The sequence below is a fragment of the Trachinotus anak genome, unplaced genomic scaffold, assembly GCF_046630095.1.
Source record: "Trachinotus anak isolate AG129_WGS33_773 ecotype Australia unplaced genomic scaffold, CSIRO_AGI_Tana_v1 ptg000004l, whole genome shotgun sequence".
Classification (NCBI taxonomy): Eukaryota; Metazoa; Chordata; class Actinopteri; order Carangiformes; family Carangidae; genus Trachinotus; species Trachinotus anak.
The window spans coordinates 10,397,141-10,419,904 of record NW_027273855.1 but is presented as its reverse complement, the minus strand read 5'-3'; the positions used below and the strand labels follow the sequence as shown (position 1 = coordinate 10,419,904).

Sequence of the window (22,764 nt, the reverse complement as noted above, 5' to 3'; positions counted from 1 at the left end):
ACAATGCAACAGGAGTACCCTCTCCATTGTGAACCACTGTCATCCTTCAGAAGCCACTCGACTAGCTCTCCATGCCGCAAATCCTCTCTGCTCTCTATTCCAGCCGTCTGTCGGTCAGGCAGGGAACCTCATCAAAAGGTCTTGGAGTTAGGGATTGAGGCGGAGTGGGTGGAGGATGGCAGGGTGGTATAAAGGAGGGGACGAAAGAAGTGTCAGGGTGGTGATGATGGTGAGTGTGTGTGTGTGTGTGTGTGTGTGTGTGTGTGTGTGTGTAGGAGCGGAGGGTGGGGATATGGTGAGGGACAGAGGGAACACAAGGCCCTAAGTTCAGGTGTGGGATTCAAAGTTAGTGATGGAGGATTGGAGAGAATCTGCGCCACTCTATCCTTTGGTCAGGGTGGCCCCGTGTTCATCCCACCCTTCATCCCTCCATCTATCCCTCTTCCTCTCCACCTCCCCCCACCCGCTGCCACCTGCCTACAAGCCACCACCAGTGTTCCCAGGGAGATGAGCGCCACGGAGAAGAAGGCCCACAAGGGATTAACTTTTCACATGGCTGGGAGTCCTCGTCTCAAAAGACCTGACAACCCCAGACGGCTTGATTAAAAAAGAAAAGAAGAGAGGAGGAAAGGAGGGAGGGAGGGCACAGGAGGAGGAGAAGAGGGGGAATTCTTCACATGATGGCCCTGAGAGAGGGATTTTGGATATTGGGTGTCTTTTTTTTCCCTTCATCCAAAGCCCCCATGTCTTGTTTGAGAATGAGCAAATTGTTCCTCCTGTTCTCTCGGCAGTCCCTGTGTTGCTCGGCCTAAAGATGTGGGTGGGCACCAGCACACTCTGATGACTCCTTGCAGGAAACCAAGAGATGTCCTTCAGTTTAAAAGAAATCATGATGGAAGTGGTGGATTTTGATTCAAATTTTTATCTTTTTATAGAATATTCAGTCATTAATTCCAATTTTCTACAATGATGTGTTTATATCATGACGTATGATTTATTAATCTGTCATTAATGTATTATCAAAAGCCCTCTGTTGTTCTGTGTATGTCAGCATTGCATTACAGTCAAGGAAGACATTGGCAGAGAGAGTCAGCGAACCATTGCCGGCTTAAAGTTCTAGTGTTCAAGTGGCAAGGCGCCCTATTTCCCCTCACTCTATCCCAGATAAATTGGGCCTCTCAGGTTTGTCTGTGAGAAAGAGAGGACAAAAATCAAAACAAACGCTCCCACTGAAGTGAAGATGGGAGTAGGGGTTGGCTTTCCTCTCTGGCTTGCGGATCAGCAACTCAACCTAGCGGGACAGCGGGCCACTTAATACCTCCCATCTTGTCCAGGTAACAGAGTGGCCCGACAGGGGGGTCAGGGAAGGTAGCAGGGTATCGTCTTACAGATCACCACTCACCCTCTGGCTTCCTCCACATGGCTCACTTACCCTCTTCTATATCTCCGCTACTGGGACGCACTTACCCTCTCTTCCCACACCCTGTAGCGAGGATACAAACATCCACTCTGAGTTTTCATGGATGTTTACACCCAATTCCACTGATGGAATAAACCAAAAACTATATGAATGCTGACCAGCACCATCCTTGGGATTTCCAAGTTTTCTGCCAGTAATCAAACAAGTAATCAAGCACTTACATCAGGGTCTTAATCTTCAATTACTTCATCTGAGGTCAGCTTGATTGATTTCCTTGGAGTTAGAAACAAGAAAAAGGCTTCAGGTGACAAAAAGACAGTAGAAATAAAACACTGAATGAGATACAGGTGGTGAAAGCAAGAGAGAGAGATGGAATTGGGGGAGCCATCGAGATCAGTCTAAGTACAGGGAAAGTGCATTGTAAGAAATTTTATGTTTAGTTGTCTTCTGCAGTTGTAAAATAAATCTGAAAGCACAAATGCAACCACAGTGGCTATAAGAAGTATCATTTCAGAAGCTTTAAGTCTGATTGGTAACTTCTGCTGTCAACATTAGTGGTGCAAAGGACAAGAAACTCCATATCCAAGGGGTGAGTAACACAGTCAATTAACCCTAATATCAGCCCAGATTTCTCATTAATCATGCTGCTTACCAGCCATATGGACCCAGACTCCTAGGAGGCTCTGAACCTATTTGCTGTGCACTTGACCTTGCTGATAGACCCAGGGGAACGACAGGAGTGGAGTTCTGTTCACCAGGATGTTTTGTACCCTCCTCCTGTTCTGGTGGATAAATAGATTAACTCACAGACAGATGAGCAGAGCTCTAGTAATCATAACAATAACAAACAAGTGGTTTGTTTTTCACTTAAAGAAACGCAAACCAACATACAGAATGAATAAGAACTACATAGTGAACGTCTAGTGAAGGATAAGAAACAATAGTTAAGTATGAGGCTTGCTGCTTGCATAGCCATCAGTTTCAAGTAGTGCAGAAATGAGTAGCCACTCAATAAGTTAGTTGATCAACAGCAAATCATTAATCAAACAATGATTAACAATTCATTAATCAAGAAAAAATGTCAGTCAAATGTTGGAATCTGCTGCTTTTCTCTTGTTTTAAATCATTGTAAATAATTAGTTGCTGCCCAAGTGTCAAGACCAAAAGGGAGGACATTAGGGAAACCCATATTGTGAACTTGTGGAGGTGTTATGAGTATTGACAGATAGAAAATAACACCCACAATACAGCGTTCTTTATTATTGTATAAGAAGAAGTTAGTCTCTGTGGAACCTTTTTTTCCCCTCTTTTCTGTTCGTAGATAACTGACACGTTACCTTTTGATATAATCCATAAAGGCAGGTTTTAGAAGTTGCGTTCAAAATTTAAAAGTACATCCATTTTCACAGCATGGACAGTGTGGCGCACAGTGTGTTAAAGTGACAGAAAGTAACAAAAAGTATGTGAAGTATGTGATCTCTAATAATATCCACTCAAATCTCAGAACCCTGCTATTCCTAAAGTGACAAAAGTGACAGAACTGATATGATGCACTGATTCATATTCCTCTGACCCTCGCACTGAATCAGTATCCAATCAGTGTTTCTTTGTCTGAGCACTCCTTCCCTGCAGCACAGCTATCATTAAGTGACTCATTTAGCCCATCACAGGTATGCCCACATCATAGCCCTCTGGTGGCTTTTAATGGGGAATGGAGTTCTTTCTCCTGTAATGCATGCTGAAGTAGCTAGGGCTAATGTGACCCCTATAGTTTGGCACTACATTAGTGCCAGAGGACCCAGCAGTGAGCTTTTAACCTGGGGACAACAGGGCCATGATTATGTTCACCACAGGGCAGGCTTGGCCAGAGGACGCTTAGCCATACACACAAAGGGACACACATGCAATGACATATGTGGACACCAGGGCAATTATCGGCTTATAATTTCTACATATTTTACAGTCATGTTCTAGTACAGAGTAGTTTCAGCTTTTGGAAACAAGTTTTAGACTTAATTAGACTTATGTAATTCTGTCTTAATTGAATTCTGTTTTTGTTTTCATGTTGTGTTCCAGTGAATTGTTATTTGATGGCTTGAGCGCCTTTGGTCTTTAAAGGAACAGTTCACCCAGATTAACTCTCCCAAAAGCTAAGAAAAAATAAATCACTTCTTCTTGTAACTTGCTTGAATGTCATGCATTAACCATGAACACACACACACACTCACATACACACACACAATGGCAGGTTCACACAAAATAGGCACACTTACTCTGCCTTTCCCATTTCCCTCCTTGCCACTCTATCAACTCTACAGTTACCATGTTTACTGTCTCTATTCACTTACTGACTCTTTCTCTCACTGTCTCTTTTGCGTGCACACTCACACACACACAGTCACACAGGATCCAATCGTATTTCAAGATAATTCTCTCTCTCTCACTCCTCGTCTCAGTATCCAGAGCTACTACACACTGAATGGAACACAGGGAAAGCTGATCTCACAGACACATATTCACACACACACACACACTCATACACACACACAAACACACACACACAAAACTGCGTGTGGTCCCACCATTTCAGTCCTCATCGTGTTTTCTAATGCTACTTCAGGTCCCAAGGTCAGGGTCTTGGACCTAAGACTAATCTTTTTAATTCTTCTGTGTTTCAGTCGCTTTTGTCTCATCAGAAGTCACTTGCCAACCTCTAAAATTTTCTCTTTTACTTTTTCTTTTATTTGTAAGATATGTATGACTACAAAGGCTTTGGTTGTTTTCTGTCCCATCTTTCTCTCTGTGTCCCTCCTCTTTCTATTTTCTTCCTTCTTCTCTTATTTCCCCTTTGCATAATTCAAATCAGAATCCCCATGTGAGCACCTTGCTCTTGACCTAGCTTAGAAAGCTCCTGATTGCTTTAATAGCAGTCCTTGGATGTGGAAGGTGGGCGTCTTTAAGGAACTCTGGTGAGAATGGTGTGTGTATGTGTATGTGCAGTGTGTACAACCAAAGGGTGGTTGATTAGAACTGACCTCAAAAGTGTCAGGAGAAAAAGAAGTACAAATATGCAAAGTGGCTGTGTGCGCTTGCATAATTGGGGCAGAGAGGAGTGTAGCGAGGTCAAGTAGAACAAATGGTCAGCAGCTTGAACTCAAAGTCTATAAAAACACAGACAGTCACCACATATATATGTATGTTTAAGCAATGCTGGTCACTTTGAGGTTAGAGAAGTGACAATGTGATGGAAAAAGTTGCCAGTTCCACTCCCCAGTCAGGGATAGCCAACACTAAAGGCCTGTGGTTTGTAGTGGGAAGCTCCCAGATGGAAATAAGTGCAAGTGTGTGAAGCATAACATTACTGAGAAAGGGCTTCTGTTCTCTGTCGGCTCACCCCTGGCAAGTAAGATTTAAAATATCAACTGGCATACACAAAAGTATAAAAGCAAGCCTGCATGTTTTGCAGAAGAGCCACAAATGTGCACAAGGCTAAGTCCTTCAGCAGTCGGATTGCCCTTACCATTAACCAAAGTCAGGAGCCCCAAAGTAAGGCCAGCTAAGGTTGGGGTGAGGCCTGGCAAACCCAAAGATTGAGTCTGAATTAGGCCCACCATTCAAAGCTATTGAAAGGAGTTCCTGAGCCTCCTATTCTCTACCAGCAAATTGGGAGGAAATCTGGCTATTGTGCAGAGTTTTGAAGAGGCTGGTGGTGGGGAGGGGGCTGCATGCTGTGCTTACCTATAGATGAGAGTGGAGACAAAGGGTCCTGGGACATCCAGGAGAGGCTTTGAAATCCCTCTTGGCTGTAGACGGAGGCGGCCCGGAGTAGCTCCGGTGTAGAAAAGGTCAACAGCATAAACACCGAATGGAAGGGGATTTAACTTGAGAGTTTGCTGAACTATTTTTTAACTACATTAAATAAAAAAGTAACAGTGCATTAACATATGAAGACTAGCTCATTTTTTAATGTTTGTTTGATGTAGCGGTAATGTTTACTTCTTTTCACTTGAATAATTAGTTAAAATTTTAATTTGCTTAGGGGTACCCAAAAGTTTGCATACAACTGTACTTCAAATATAGTACTTTTAATATGTATTTTAAAGTGATGCTCCTCCCATAACCTGCCTTCTCAGAGTCAAACACTTGATACTGAAAGGAGGCTGGTGAAAGTTGTCAGTTCCCTCCTGTGGTCAGCTGAAATTAATTTAATTAAGAATTTGCATTAAAAAAAAAAAATTGTCCACTGAAACTTCTTATTCCACCATGATCTACTTCTTTGCTCACCACTCAAACTGTCAACTGTTGATGTGAAGGACTCTTCCTATGCAGCACACCACTGCACAACTCACATGCTCACTCAGGGTCTCTTGCAATTTTATTTTATACTTGCATATCCTTCTTATTTCATTCAATCCTTCTCATTTTCAGCATTTAGCTGATGCTGGTATCTATGGCAATGTATTCACAACATATGTGCATATTATATATATAAACTGATGACTATCAAAACCCGAGCTCTGCAATATACCGTTTTGACATCTTCTGTTCCCTTACGATAGCGCATCTGAACTTCTTAAGTATGTGTGACAATCTGACACCAAAGCAGCTGCTAATGATGATGATGATGATGATGATGGCGGTCTTTTAGGAGTGCTTTGATGGATGAGGATTGATGTGACCTATGTTGAATTGTGTGTGCCTACATTCGTTTTTGTGTATAAGAGAAGACAGACAACCCCTCAGGCTAACTAGTCACCACTAGCACACACAAACACACATTTTTTGATGGGCAGTGTTACACTGCAGCTACCCTCTTCCTGATCAGCAGTACAGCCCGGGGCTCTTCCGGAGTCTCTCACCCCTACGAGAGTCCAACTCCCCCCCGTCTGGCCTACTATACCAATACCACCCCTCTCTTCTTATTTTCTCTCTTCTTTCTCTGTCTCTCTCTCATTAATCAATGTCAAGCCATTCAACAACAAGGCCAACATTCTTTCGCTGCCTACCTCCTCTGTTTCTCGTATATGTCATTGTACCCTGACCCTCCCCCTCCACCAACTCAGTGGCCACCATCATCTTTTCACATGGCCGCAGAGCCGAAACCCAGGCCCACACTGCCAACATGAAAGGTTGTTCAGTGGCAGCGCAAGGAAGACAAAAAAGTGAGGAGGAGATGTTTCTCTCTTTTCTGTCTTTTCTTCCTCCCTTTTCCTGCCTTCCTCCGGTCGGGGGAAGAAAGGGATGCCATAGTCGTTTACATAATTCATGGCAGACACAGGAGAAAACGGGCCATTGAGTAGTAAAAAAAAGTTTGGATGGAGTGGTCATGGGGGGTGGAGGGATATGTATGCCAGTCTTTGTGCCCCCGAACCCATCTTCTCTACTTCTCTCCATTCATTACCACTCCACACACACACAGTCATTGTTCCGTGTTCGTCATTAACCTCTTGTATAAGTCGGCCGCCTCTCTGCCTATCAAGACATGTCTCCATGGGAAAGAAATAATTTCATCATCTCTTGGCAAAGCAGGGGAATAGACGTCTTGTGGCACTTTTTTTTTTTGCTGATGTGGAAGTTTTGATGGACACCACAGAAGCAAAAGTCATTAACCTGCATGTACCAAAGGAGGAGAAAGGGAGAGGCAGGTCTTTGCTTAGATGAAATTAAACTTGATTAGGTGAGGTGAGGTGATGCTGACGTTATCCATAGCAACACATTCTCAGACATGTTTACATCATTTTCACACATGTAAGACACTGACGTACACACAATTCTTAAAATAAGCATCTCCAGCATTTCGACATGTCCACGGGGGACTTACCATTAGTCACAGTTGTTCTTTTCATTGTTGTGTGCTGCATTTGCTTTTTTTTCCATACTGTATTTCCACTATTAACCTGTAAAGCAAATCACAGACCATCCTACCACTAATACCCTGTTTGAACACTTAACTGTCCACGTTTACATTGAATAATGAGACCACTTCTCGCATGAGCTCCTCTGCATGTTGTTTGTTTACAAAGACGCAGATTGTCTCCAAATCAGCAGTCATTTGGGGGAAGCATGTGCTTAGAAATCTTGTTCTCTCTCTGCGTCCTCCGTCCCTGAGCATCTGTATGTATTTGTTGTACTAATGAATGGAACAAAAGTTTCCGGGGGCCCTGTGGAAAGGGGGAACAGTGTGTGAGGGAGAACAACTGTGGCGAGGCTGAAGTGGACTGTGCTGAGTGGTCAGTCGGCATGAGGTTGACAGTGAGAGAACAGAGGACAGCAAGAGTGATGGAGACTTGATGCAACCTCTTCCCTCCTTTCTCTTGCCTTTTCCTCCAACCCTTCCTCAAGCCTTCTCTCTAGATGATAGATGACCCTCCCTCTCATTCATGTCAAAAGCTCTTGCCCCCCAGACCTCCAAAGTTACATGGCTATTGTCTGCACATGTGCACATGCACGCACGCTCCTCTTGCACACACTATTACAGCCATCTAGTCACTCTCCTCGTCAACCCAAAGACAATCAGTCTTTTTCATCTGTGCGAGTGTTTACCAAGACCCCAACCTCTCAACCTTACAAGCAGACCTGCAGACCTTGTCATAGACACACAGACACACACACTCACCATCATTCCCACTGAGACCTTTACCTTCAGGCAGCGGGTATGGATTTGTAAAGAGCTGGAGATGAATGAATGGATAGACGGATCAGGAGAAGGGCAGGAAGAGAGGTAGAACGAGGAGTGCAGAACGGACACTGGGCAGTAAATTACTTTGCCAATCAATCTTCCCCCTGGGTACCCTTGATGAAAGCTGTCCAAACTTTCCCCCACTACTTTAAGTAACCCTCCTACAGTTTGTCAGCGGAGGGCTGGGAAATAGGGTGGTCAAACAAGTCACAAGATTAAATGTTGCTGGGAGGAGAGAGGAAAGGAGAGTAAAAGACAGAGAGAACCTTAGGAAGTAGGGAGAGAAACTGGGAGGTCAAGTGTGAGAGAAAATGTGTGTATGTGTGAAAAGAGTGTAGGGGTAGTATAGGGGGCCAGGGGGTTAAAGAACAGGGCGAGATGTACTGTGGGGATGGAAAGGAGCACTCGTACTATAAAAAATGGCAAACTGTTAAGGAAGGTTTGCACAGAGGAATGCATTCTATTTCTTCTCACTTCAAGTTCAGTACCTTCTGGCACACACACACACACACACACACATACACAACTCAGCTCATGGGTCTACATGGGTGGCACGATAGGGTGACATGCTGTGACTTAAAACATGTGACTCCTCCCAATTACAGTGCAGGGCTAAGGCTATAGGGATCTGTGGCTGCCTGAGACACACAGAAACAGACACACACACACACACACACACACACGCACGCACACACACACACACTAGCCTCACTTTTTTACTCCTTTCTTTTACTTTTTTCTTTTTTAGCAACAAAACAAACGTGGAGAGCTCCCTGACCGCACACACATGCAAAACATCCATATTACACACAAATGCACACACACACACACACACACACACACATACACAGACACACACACCCAGCCACATGCACTCATAGGACGTTTTCTCTTTTACACTTGTTTTCTGGCAAGTTTGAGAGTGTCTCTGCCCAGAACTGTGAAGGGAGAGTGAGGGCTGTTGGGAATGTTAATTTGGTAATTTGTTGTTTTATATAAGCAGGGGAGGGATGGTGGTGATGGTGGTGGTGCAGTGAGGGCAGCAAACACAGTCTGTGTGTTTGGGTCTGTTGGGGGGAGGTTGTGGTGGTGGAGGGAGAGGGTAATGCTGGGTGACAAGGTCCAGCTCAGTGATGCAGATGACTCCCAACCAAGTTATTTTTCTGCGAAAGAATTGGGCAAAAATACCATGACGGTCGGAGAGCAAGAAGCGCCTCATGCCCATAGAAGGTATTAAGATGTCTCTGATACATAGCTGCCCTCCTCCTCCTCTTGTTCCCCATGTCTCTTACTCTCAGTCACTCTCTCTCTCACTCCTAAATCTGGGATGGTGGCCAAGTGCCACCAAGGACACTAAGGCTAATAAATCATCCTCATTTCAACATCTGCCCAGTCCCAAAGGGCTGCCCACTGCCGCCACCCCACCCCTTGTGAAGATGGGTCCTGGGCTTTATTCCTCTTTCAGCATCCCTCCATACTCCCCCACTGACACCCCCTCCCTGACTGACAAAACGTCTATTGTCCCATGCCCAAGTGAAGAAGAGACCCTCTTTTCCCCTCTTTGACAAAAGCCGTCTGAAGCCAAGATGGGGACTGCCAGCCGAGATGCCTGGGACCCGGCAGGGGTGCCCCCTCCCCCCTTCTACTTTTCTCCCGCCTTCTGGTTCATCCATCCCTTGCCCTCGCTCTCTTTTTTACTTTTAATACTCCCCTCCTGTGGGGGTCACTCACTCAGCTCGCCCCCCACCCTTTTCATAGTGCTGAACTCTCAGCCTTGCATAAAGACATCAAGTGACAGCAGCAAGAGAAAACAGCCAGATTTGGCAGAAAGAGATATTCGACATGGTTGTCAGTGGCCATTCTGCATGCCTTTTGTTCCCTTGGGTGTAGTTGAAATAGATAAATAAACAGTCATAGGCTGAAAAGCCGGGATCAGAAGCTTGTCGCATTTATTCATATTGAACGGAAAAGAAAAAGAGGCAAAAACCTGCTGTTGCCAATTAAGAAGAGTGAGACAAAACTCAATTCACAGTGTTTAGATTTGTTTTCACGGCCAAGCCTAAAACTGAGCTATTCAGTGTCTTTCTGTGGTTTGCTCTAAAGATGGCAGTAGGTCTTTAGCATTGTGGGTGTCGCCATGTGGCAAAGAAGATCTGGGAAGTTGTCTCTGGGCTCATCAGTTAAGAAGCACTCTCTCCACGGTTACTCACAAGGCTTCATTTACTGTGAATGCACGGCACTTTTTCCCAGCACCTCCAACTCACCCCCAACAACGGGGAGTACCGCCCATAACTGTGCACGGGCCAGCCTCTGGCCACATTCACAAGACTGTCTGCTTCGAAAGAACAAAGTCACACCACTTTGACTTGTCAAGAGACTTTGATGATGATGCTTGCCAGGAAATTTTGCATTGCAAAGATGTGCTATTTTTATTAGTTTTCAATATTAGGACAAAATTGACCAAATAAATGCAACTTATCATATATTTGTTTACATCTGCTCCTTTTTGTGTACCCCTAAAAGTGCATAAGACTAATTATTTTTTTGGATAACAGAACTGATAACTGAAGGGTTAAGAAAGTTTTATTCATAATTATTACATCAAGAAATACTACATTGTTCTGCAATATTTTGTCTCACTTTTCAGTGTTTACTGGTGGGCCTCAAATCTTAACTTTATGCAAATGTTTTCATTTTGCCAAAACTACTGAAGCAGAGAAGAACATTTACCAACAAGGTCCTGTGATGAATTAGTCAATTAGTATTAGTGGCATTTTTTGTTTCATATTTTATGCTGAATTATGTAGATGGAGGCACTGTAATTAATGCTTTTTTTCTTTTTTGCGGTTGGGTCATTATGCATGGAAATGTATTTGCCTCTAATTCAGAGCTTTGAGTGTTTTCTCATTAAATGTGGCTTGGGTATGTGGATGTGAATACATCTCCACAAAGGGTTTCTTGATAAACATTGTTTACTGCATTTCAGTATCCATTTTGACAAAATATGTTTTGTTCTTTGTAATTTCCCTCAACATACTGATGATCAGAATTAATTCATATCAAATATCATTGAATGAAAATATTAAATAAAATGTGTAATTGGAATTTCCGCTCCCAGGCCAACCATAGTTCCTCAGCTCTTCTCTCCCCCTGCAAAACATTTAGATTTCCAATTAGTCCCTGAGAAGAATGGCTAATTTACCACAGCGAGCAGGCGCCTGATGTCTCAATCTCCTGGGTGTCAGCACTGTGAAAAGGAGTACTCTCATGTAGGCACGCACGCACCCTTATGGAGACACACAAGCCCATAAAAGAAAGCATGCTGTACTGAGTGTGAGGGGTGAGAACAGATCAAGTCCAGCATGGGGAGTAGAAGAAAAAGTAAAGGCATTTTTAAAAAATTAATGCAAAACAAATAAGGGAAACACGTTTCCAAAAAAAAAGAAAAAAAAAAGTCAGTGAAGAGGGGTCTTATTGAGGCACTAGAGCGGCAGGACAGGCAGCAGTTCAGCAGTGGCCCCAGATTGACTCGTCTGTGAGTGGAATAGCCAGCCAGCTCCTCCACACAACACCCACATTGTCCGCTGTGCCAACGAGCCAGAGCAACACTCCGCTCCTCAGGGGGCTGCCTTAGACGAACACATTATAGATACATGTTAGCCTTGGCTCGACCTTCTGTACACTGTGTGGAGCACTCAGCGGAAAGGAGACAGAGGAAGGAGGGAGGAGCAGAGAAATGAAACGCACATGGATATTATTGAAAGCTACAAAAAGGATAAGCCTATCCGACAGCTTAACAGCCTCAAAAAAGTCTTAAAAAGTCTTATAAAGAGAGCGGTGCTATCACTCTTACATCTACTGAATTGGAAATTCTGTGAAACAAGATATACTGTATCTGTACAGGGGGTGAGAACAGAGAGATAAAGAGAAAGAGATGCTATTTTATGAGACAAGATGTTCACAAGAATCCATTGGCTTCATAAGCTGGTGGTTTTGGCTTTGGTTATCTGTCAGAATCAGCTTACTTGATCTTCCATCTTTTTCTTTGTGCCTTATGAGCCCCCCTGCGAATCTCGATGGGGAACCTCAGAGCTGCAGCGCTATCATGCTGTGTAATGGTCACTAGCAGGCGGCCAAGCTACCTCCCTTGGCCCTGATAGGGGAAGAAAGAAGAGACATTCCTGTCAGGCTCCCAAAACCCAAACAACATTAGTGGCACTGTCCTATTTCTCCCATGCTCCCTTTCCAAGCCCACTGTTAAACACACACGCACAATTCCCCATGAAATGTTGTTGTTTCAGCTTCTATCTCTCCACTGTCATTAACCAGCAGCAGGCTGACTGTCACTCTCTTCTCAGTACTATGTGTCTGCAGCCAGTCCCTCATTCACTTAAGGCCCATCAGCGGCCACAGTCTTTATCTTACCCAGGGCAGCCCTGTGATAACACTGTTAACAACACTAATGTGTGGTGCAAGGGAGCCACTGGAGCTGCCACTGTCAGGGTGAGTAAGTCAGGTCAAGGGCTTTTAACGTCTGGTGATGTTGCACTAAATCCACTCTAGCTCCACTTTATGCTCCACATACTCCTGGGCTATGTGCCTCATCTTTTCTCTTTGTTCAAATTCTTGTCCATCTTTTTAGTTTTCAAACCTCTTCCCCTGTTTTCTGCTTTCCAATCTTAACAGTGTGGGGAGAAGGAAAAAAAAAACCTTGACGGAGCTGGGCAGGACTGAACGGGGCCTTCCCTCCCCACGTGCCTTAAGGAAAACACTGGTGTTATTTTAGAAATCACACTGTTAAAGATTAATGTGGGCCTGGAGGAGTGTGTCATCGTTCCTTAACGACAGGGCTGAGACGCTGAATAAAGCAGGCACTGTGTTCTGTCCCACAGCCCAAGGACAGATAAGTTTCCTCTCGACAAGCTCACCCCTCCTCCTTTGTCCAATAACTCTCTCCCTAAGTCATCTATTACAACCGCAGGGGCCAAAATAGAAGAAATTTAATGAGTGAATGGCTCCAAAATCAGTTTCTTCCCTGCTCTTAGTTTTTTCATCTTCATTTTTTTTCTTTTTTGTTATTGAAATAGACTAAGGCGTGGGCGAAGAATAGTGTACGTTCTGGCTTTGCAAATATAAAAACAACAAAAAAAGGGTCAAGAGGGTGTTCACAAACATTTTCCATGCTGATTGCTCTAGTTAGATGACTAATGGAAAGTCCCGGCTCCAAACTGTGACCATGCAACTCCCCCAATAAAGTCATCTGTCATCATCCTGTGGACTGGCCAGACAGACAGCTATAAACCAAGGTTCAGAGACCAAGACAGCGCATCCTATCTGTACATATCATACCTTTGTTATTCTAACAGCCAGGATGATCATGATAGCTCTATATTAAAAAATAAAACCAGTATCACTGAGCCCAATGAAGATAATAATAAGAGTTTTAACAGCTGATGATGCCAATGATAAAAACCTGCGAGGTTTGATTAGTCTCAAGTCTGAGGTGTGCAAATGGGACTTAGTATCCCTTGCTGAAGGTTTTTGCTGATAACGGAAGCGCTCGATAAGCCAGGGAACATCAATCTTAGTGACAGAGATAGTCTCTGCTTCACACTAATAGGGTTGTAAAGGGCCTTCACCTTATATGGCCCAGCTAATAAACTCATTTGTGATGAGCCCGAAGGTCAACTGAATAGAGATTCATATTCACCTGCATATTACAGGTAGGTATTGTCTTTGACAAAATATAGAGAATTTGATCATTTGACATTCCTGTGATGGAGTACTTGAAATTGTAATTTTTGGTATTGATGTTACAGTTCTTAGGTTATATGTCATAAAAGAGGTTGAACTTTGGAATTACTTGAGAATCTGTCAGATATTAAAATTCTACTTGGCAGCGTCTTGCACCACAAAGTCCACTGTATTATACAGTTTTTCCATTCAGTGCCCCAGGATAGTCTGAAGCATCATATCATCGCTTTTGCAACATCATTGCCACACAGTCTTTTGAAGTCTGAGACCATCCCTGAAATTATCAAAGTCACTGACACTTCAACTCATCTCACGATTTGATGACCAAAACATCAGACAATGGCCTTTGTACAAGGGAGTGGGACTGCTACATTATCTACTGCTACAGTTATATCTCCTTCGAAAAGTCTTCAAAGCCAAATCATAAAGACCGATGACTGAGGCTCCAAAGATGCAACTGTATCATTGTCAAGTGCTGGCTGACAAGATGTCTCACATGCTGTTTTTAAAAACCCAGTGCTGGTTTCATCCCTGACACAGATGATCTTTCAAGCAAGTTGAGTAAACAGGACAGTAGTGAATCATGTGATTACAATGTACTGGGACATTGTAGCCATCTAATCAATTTCATTAGCTGCATAAATCATGACAGCTTGACATTTATTGTAGAGGTGATGGGTTGATCCTGTGGACTTGGAGACAGCTCTCGTGGTGATTAATGTTGCTATCTCTCGAGATTGAGGATAAAAAGAGTATGTGTACAGACTGGGGGAGGGTTGAAAAGAAAAACTAGACACAGCATTAGAACCTCAAAGAGGCTGCTGTGCAGCAGCAAACTTTAGACTGAGTGAACCAATGAGGGCAGAATAGTGGACAATGTGATCTACTGTTTCTCATTGTTGCTGTGGTATTGCTGTTCTTCAAATTTGTGTATTTTTTAGTACTTAAGAGTATTTAATATTGCAGTCACTGTTTTTTTCATGTGGATTGCAGAGTATGGCCTTTTACAAAAACTGTCAGCAAATAATCTAGCAAGGAGCAAGGTTACAATAGTATTATTTGATATACCGTTGTTATGGTCCGAAAGGCTGCAGAAGCCTTTCTGCCATTACTTGGAATCTATTTAATTGTTCATGCACTTAACAGCTGGTGAATTTGAGAAGAGAATTTGAAAACAAGCAGCCATCATGATTTAGGGGCCATTATATGCATTTGGCACTAAAGTTTTTACTTTGCATAAACCCTATGAAAAATGGTTTCCTCACTGGCCACCATATTGAAAGAAACCGTTTGTAAATAGTATCTCCAGACAGTATCTTTTGGCAGTAGCAGCTGGCTTAACTGCACTGGTCTTTATATGTTTCCACCGTGTAAATAATCTGATTGGCCACCAAAAGAAATCACAAGGATAAACAGCGCAGTAGTTACAGTCCATTTGTTACACACAAATGCTTTTTGTTTTTTATCTCCACATCATACTCAAAATGATACACATGCTAATAGCAGCCATTAGAACTATTAAACTGCCATTATTATTGTTGGTATTTATATCGTGTACGTGCTTCATTCAGTAGTAATTGCGTTTGAATTAAGCCTTAAAAAAATATTTGATTTAGTTTTTTGACTTCACTCGCTGGTGGCATTGTAGAATGCTCAATCAATCATCTAAAGCTGAGACACAGTCTTTATTCCTACAGTTGATCTATTTCAGTAAAAGGAGGGACACCTTTATGTGGAACTGATGCAGCATTTAATGTTTCTCAGTGATTTTAGTAACATGTTTGTTGTGGTTGATAAAATGTAAGAAAAAGAGAGTGTGTTCAAGTGTATCAGTGCAATAAAAGCAGCTAAAAACACAGACTACCTTTCTAACAAAGAGTGTCTTATGAACTCTAGGACCTGTTTACTCTTTCCTCAGCACACGCCACACCATTCACCTCTGTCCTACTGATGACCTAACATCTAAGCTCCATGTCTTCCCTGTAAACACAGAGGCTATACCAGCACAAAAAGACCATTGAGGGAGTGGAAACAGGCTAAAAAGCTAAGTGGATACTTAGCATGTACAGAGGACAGAAGACCTGTGGGAGGTGTTTGATAATTTATTTGCATTACTGTTAGCACTGTAATTATGTAATGGTGAAAGTATGTGTACAGTTTGTCTCTGTTTGATGCATCAGATCAATCTCATATCTCTAAAGTACCCTATTGCTCACAAACAAAAACACACTCATACCCCTGAGCAGGAAATCCACGGTCAGGCCTTGTTTATTTATCTGATGGAGAAATCTCATCAGCGAGTCACTCTTGGCTTTGGCCTTCTCAAGCATCATCGTCGTGTGTAGGGCTTGACCTTGGTATAAACCCTTGGAGCCTCAAAGAAAGCCCCTGCTTGTCCTGGGCACCCGACCCATATACAGTATACTGTACATGCACTTGGCCTCCAACTCACTGGAGACTGTTCACTTCAATGTTTGGGCCTGCGCCCAAGCTCCTTGTATATGTGTGTGAGCTTATGCGTGTGTGATTCAAAAATGCAGCAAAGTCATAGGACAGATTTGCAGGGGGATGCCTGACCAACTAAAAAATAAAAAAAAAGTACAGATGGAAAAAAAAATCCACTCACAACCAAAAACTGCTAACTTTTCCTTTCTCCTCATTTCCTTGCATCTTGTACTCTAACTTTTCACATTTTCTCTTTATGTGTGACCAGCTTTTCCTTCCTGTATGTGTATTTAATTTGAAGAAAGCGAAAGAGAAAAGCTTTCAAAACCCCTCTGTTTATGTTGAAATATGCAAACGTTGTAAATACTCACCCAGACCCTGATAAACGATATGCAATTTACTTGCCAGTTATCCATCATCACGTGACAATATCTCCATGGCTGCTGTCCAGAAAAACCCCTGATGTGATGAGAGGTCCCCCTCTGTGTGTTTCCGCATCCTTTTTTACCTCCCAAAAGGAATTCCTTGTTTGAATTACGCACTAGACAGAGGGACAGACAGTGTGGTCTAGTGTAGTGAAATGGAGATATGAAACATATGACATTGCTGAGCTGAAAAGCCAATATGAGATTTATGTCATACATAAATGTAAGCATTCATATATGCATAGGCTGTATAGGCATCTCGCTCAACTGAGGTATGTGAAATAAAGTATCCGGGCCATGACCTTTGATTCAATCTATATGCCCTCCAGTCAAAACCCTAAATCTTACTCCCATAACCCCCTGCTTGCTTAGAGGCAATATGTGTCATGGGGAGAATAGTTGATCATTAGAAATAAGGCAATATTATTTTTCTTCCAGCTCCCATGTATCGATAAACTGCAACCTTTATCAAAATGAAGAGGGGGGATGTGATATATCATTATCTGAAAGGCATGCCACAGCAGCTGCTGATGCTGTGTAGGCAATCCTCTTAGGCCAGAAGGTAGCATTATTTATTGGACCTCAACACTGCAGCTGTCACAACATCTGCTAGCAGAAGATCTATCGGCACCCCCTTATTCACTTATGATTATTACTGATCATCTGCCCAAATGACTTATCAATAAAGCAGAGGCTGAGCAGATAATTTATCTGTATGGTTCTGTCGATATCAAGTTCAGAGTCAACGGCCTTAAAAGGATAAGGGGCCTTGGACATCAGGTGATGGATTGCTGTACAAGGCCCCCATGAAAATATGACCCTTTTAATAAATTTGCAGAAACCTGCTCTCTTCCTCCTCCCTCCGCCTCCCTTTCCATTCCTCTCACTTTTTTCATGAGCGTCTCTCCCAAGATTTGTTTGCTGACTAAGTGCAAACCTCACCATGTAACATCACCTTCTTACAGAGAAAAGACTTCAATCGCTCCAACTGTCAAACCTATGAACACAAATATTTGATCCACTCATTTGTACCAAGTGCATAATGTGTGACACCTAGACCACACATGTCTATGCAAGACCTGTGAATCATACAGGACATTGAAATGATGAGACAAGTCTGTCCGGGGTCAATGTAAACCCTGCCAGGATAATTCACTATGGTATTCTCTTCATAAATCACACAAAGACTCTTAGGACATACGGGGTCAATGCTCGTTCTGTAAATATCAGCCGTTTGTATTTGACGAGAGGCCGTGACTTTCCAGAGTCGCACAATAGTTCTGAGTGTTTGCCTTCCAAATCTAACCTTTGTGCACTAAGCTCTATCTCACCAACAGTTCTCAGTTCCGTCACAGGCCGCACCCTGCATAGACCCATCTGGATGTAGGGTTGGGTAACAGTGTTAGCTTTTGCGCGGTGTGATAAGTGTAAAGCCAATCTGATCTCTCCTTTTTCTTTCAGACAATGGCATCCCATGCATTCCTTTGGCATTGGTTTCTTTTTTGCTTTTACTAATGAACTGTATAATTTTCTCACATTAAGCTTCACACTGAAGTGGAGATAGCGATAAGGAATCAAACAGTGATTATATTCGTTATAACCTTCTAGACCAGCTAAGACTGAGAAAGAGAGAAAGTTTTCTATCAGTGCTCCCCTTGATGTTTGCCTTGGCCAAAGCACCTCAAGTCTTCCGCTTATTAAAGTCATGATGAATATATTCTATCTGATGGACGCCCAGCTTCCTGGTATTTAGCAGTACAAATTTCTGGCCTGCTTCCTCCTCCTGCCTTAGTCTTCCCACCTCCCTACTTAAGCTCTGTGAGCAACCTCATTGTTGAGGCATGTTTTTAAGAAGTCATAGCGCTGGTCTTGTTTTGGGTCAGCTGTCAAGGCCCCTATCTCTGGGAAGTCCCGAAATAGCCCTATTTTACACCCTTTTAAAGGACAAGCTAGAGAGAGGACTTGGAACTACAACCAGGCACTAACCGACTTGATGCTAAAAAGCAGACTTAATCAGATGTGTATCCTTAGTTAAACAATCTCTAACAGATTCTGGCAGGAAAGTGTAAAAGGTTCATTATCAGGGAGTTCAAATGATAGCAAGAGACCTCAGAGAAAAACACTAGAGACTTGATATCCCCATTTCTTTTTCTTCCTTTTTTGGGCAGCCATGTCCTTTCATTGATTGTGAAGTGTTCCGATCAGATTTGCCAGTATCTGGGAGTCAGAGGAGTCAGATCCATTTGTTGAGATCATGTTTGACATGATGGTTAGCTCCTATTTTAAAGGCTCCAGCAATGAGAAACAGAGCCTCCCCTTTCATTTTTCTCTGTTTTGCTCTCTGACACGAATATACTCTCTCTGCAGTTTATTATTCAACATGATCTACAGTGAAAGACCGCTTCCTCTCTCATCTATACGTTAAAAAGATCAATAACCCATCCAGCCATTGCCACCACAATGAAATCCTGTCAACATGCCAAGAAGCTGCAAAAGTTCCCAATAAATGCGTAGCAAAACTTTCAATTTGTGGCTTTCTTGGTGTGGCTCTTGCAGCCAATGGGTTGTCAGTCAGGGCCATGTTTCAAAAAGCCCTGAGGTTTGTTTGCTGCTGGTTCTTTTTGGAAACTTGTGGCTTTGTGACATCCGCAGCTATCCATTGGGCCATGTTGCTGTATTGCCTCATATTATCCAGAGTTGAGGAGAATTGTTTTTGGCAACAGAATGCTAACATTTTCCTACGGTGAAAACCTCCAAGTGGGGCCCTCTTGTCCTAGCGCCTGAGGAGGATGATGAGCAAGCTTTGTACGGCCCTCCTCTAGTTGCTATAGCTACTTACTCACCTTCTCATTGGTAAATTAAAAGACTAGATTACTGTACAGGTCGTTCTATAAAAGTTTGACTTAAGCTGTACATGCAAAACCACTGCATATGCTTCATGGACCAAGTCAGAAAACCCCCTTGGGGCATTTCTGCTGTTTTTTCATGTTAAATGAGTTCTGGAAATAAACTGAGCAGGATTTTGCTCCGTCATGTGTTTTAGTCTGTGACAGGTCTTGTAAAAACAATGAGGCAGTCCACACTGAGTGTCTCTCCCTATGTCGTGTTTTCTTTTGTCCGCTTGGTCATCATGGCATGTCAATACAAATGGTGCTGAAGTGGTGTTGAAAAACTCCTGACCCTGTCCAATAACAAAAGCTGCGCTATGAAACACTAATAATGGTGGGGCTTTCCCTCCTGCCTAGTGTGAAAGCACACACCACAGACATGGTAAGATATACATACACACACACACACACACTCTCACATACACAAACACACACATTTAGGCATAGCTCTAATGAGGGTCTGGACAGCTCTTGGTGGAAGGATTCTGCAGGTGGCTGCACTTTCATCAAGCCACAACTGGATTTGTTTATGTTTGAGGTCATATGGGCCAGAGAGAGAAGTTTGTGTGCCCAGACACACACTTACACACACTTTCTAATTACCCTTGCTTCAGTGTTTTCTCTTTTCCATAAGACATATTGACATGTCAGCATTCAGCAGGCTAGATACAGAACAAATGAACAATTTTACCCCACTCTGTGTAGTGGAAAGTCTATCCCTCTCAACGTAGGCCAGTCTCTATTTGGACCTGTCTCACTGACACAGAGTAAAAGTCACTTTGAGATGACAGTGACACGTGCAATAAATCATAGCTCCGCCAGTCAGTGGCCAATCACATTTTCCTTCCCTAATTAATAGCTTATTTATTTGCTTGGCGGGGTCCCACTGCAAAGCTAGGCTATTCTACGTGTGTTTCTGTCAGTGTGTGTTTGTCAGGTTTGTGTGTCAGTGTATATGTGTGTGTGTGTGCGTGTGTGTGTGTGTGTGTGTGTGTGTGGTGTGTGTGTGCACGCCCGCATACAGTATGCCAGTGTTGAAAGAGTGTCTCCACCTGCTTTTGTGTTACAGTTATTGTCATCATTGCACAGGCCCTTGCATTTCACCACTTGATACCCAGTTAACCACCAATCTTCTAAAAAGTTCTACTTCTGACAAAAAAAGCTCATTTGATCACTTTTCAACAGACAAACAATCTGGATTAAAATTGCATAGAATTCAAAGCCAAGAAGCTTTACAATTAGCATTTTCCTGACAGTCAGCTCAGTGGTTCTAGACCCAAATTTGAGGTTTGGACAATAGAAAGCCCACACAGTCCCGACCCCCCACCTGAAGTTGAAAGACATTAAGGAATCAGTAAAACCGCTCATGTCTGCTTGCATGTTTTCTACAGTTTTAGGTTACTCTTGCACAATTTGATACACACACATATTTACACTTGGCATGTAGCTGAACAGAGCAGGGGGAAAGTCCAGAAATTGTCTTATAGTTGTTGAACGCCTGGTAGCATTTTAGGCAACCCAGCCAAGCTGTTGGTTTTGTAAACTGTTGCAGCTGGTCTTGTGCATTACAAGAAAGGGGAAGTGCATTCTCTCTCTCTCTCTCTCTCTCTCTCTCTCTCTCTCTTTATATATATATATATATATATATATATATATATATATCTCACTCTCTATTTCACTGTCTACTGTATTGCCATGTTTAAAGTTCACAAGCACATTTTTTACTTAGAGAGCAGACACATTACCTTAATTAATCTTTATTTCTACCAAATAGCCATACTGAAATCCCTTCTACTTTACCCAACACATTTGCTGCATTGAAGGGTAATATTGCATATTCCACAGAATATAAATAAAAAACTGAGAAAGTTTGTTTTTAGGAAAAATATAGCTATTTTGTTATATCCTTCCCTTGTTCATTCAAACCAGCACATCAGCATCTGTGGCTTTCTTTCAGTCTCAGAAATACAATATATACGCATACACACTCTCAACATGCTGCATAGGGGCCAGAATTCTTATTTATAGGTAAATTAAAGTCTATACAGCAACCAAACAGCAGTTTTAAAGAATTTAAAGAATCCTCTTTCTAGTTTGAATCACTTGTACTTAACAATTTGTTTCTTCACTGTTAGGATTTTTTATCCCTGTGCACCTGTTGTAAACATAAAATGCACAAGATACATACTATGATGTACTACATATTTCCTTTAGTTATTTTGGTGGTTTGTTCATCATGGACACACATTGGTGAAATTTTGACAAAACCTTTATAAGCAGTGCCGCTCACCACTCGCACAGTTAATATTTTGCACATTTTCAAAATATCAGTGATACAGTTACAATTCCAAACCATGTGACAGATTTGATTGACCTTAAGGGAGGCTGCATCCCTTGTGGGAGATGACATGTTTACTCTTGCGCTGTTTGAAACTGATTTCAGGAAGGGGAGGCTTCTGTAAAGGTTTAGATGATGTGTAAGTAGGCTGAGAAGTGTGTTGTAAGTATCTGTGGTGTAATTGCTCCCATTTGGTGAGGCTGGAAAACAGATCCCCTGACAGCTTAATGTAGGAAAGCATGGTATACGGTACATCAGTGCACATATGGCCCATCTGGTTTACTTGTTTAGTGTGAGGATAGAAAGAAAAACTGAGGGTGAGCTTCTATGTCCTACTATGCTTCCAGACAACTGTTTTTTTCTTTTACTGAAGAGTAAATATTCTTACAGACAAACTTACAGAGACCTTTGTCTAGAGCAAAAGTACTAAAATACAAGTATTTAAAGTTCACAGTTCTAAACTCCAAAGGTACAGTCTGTACACAAAATACCTATCTGTCATAATGGTAATTGTGTTACTGCTTTGGCAGAAAAGGTGTGGATGGCCAGTCAGAGGCAGTGAGTAAAGTAAGTACTCATTAGTGCTTAGAATTAATTTGCACACATCTACAAAACTATACAAACAATTCATAATCACTTCCTGTGAATTGAAGCCTTGTATAGAAAGGTGCATAAAAGAAGTTGCTGTATGCCAGAATTCAAAGAATAGCTCCACAGTTCCCATGTCAGATTCCCCAGCAGATAAATGTTTCTTTCCCAATCACGGTGGGCCACATTGGTGTAGGAAATACAAACTTTAATGTGCCAGCTCTAAT

General features: G+C 42.5%; 1 protein-coding gene across 8 annotated transcripts in view; it reads left to right on the top strand.

Annotated features, from left to right (window-relative positions):
• prdm16 (PR domain containing 16) overlaps positions 1-22,764 on the top strand; it is a 181,039-nt gene that overhangs the window by 71,621 nt on the left and 86,654 nt on the right. The window lies entirely within an intron of this gene.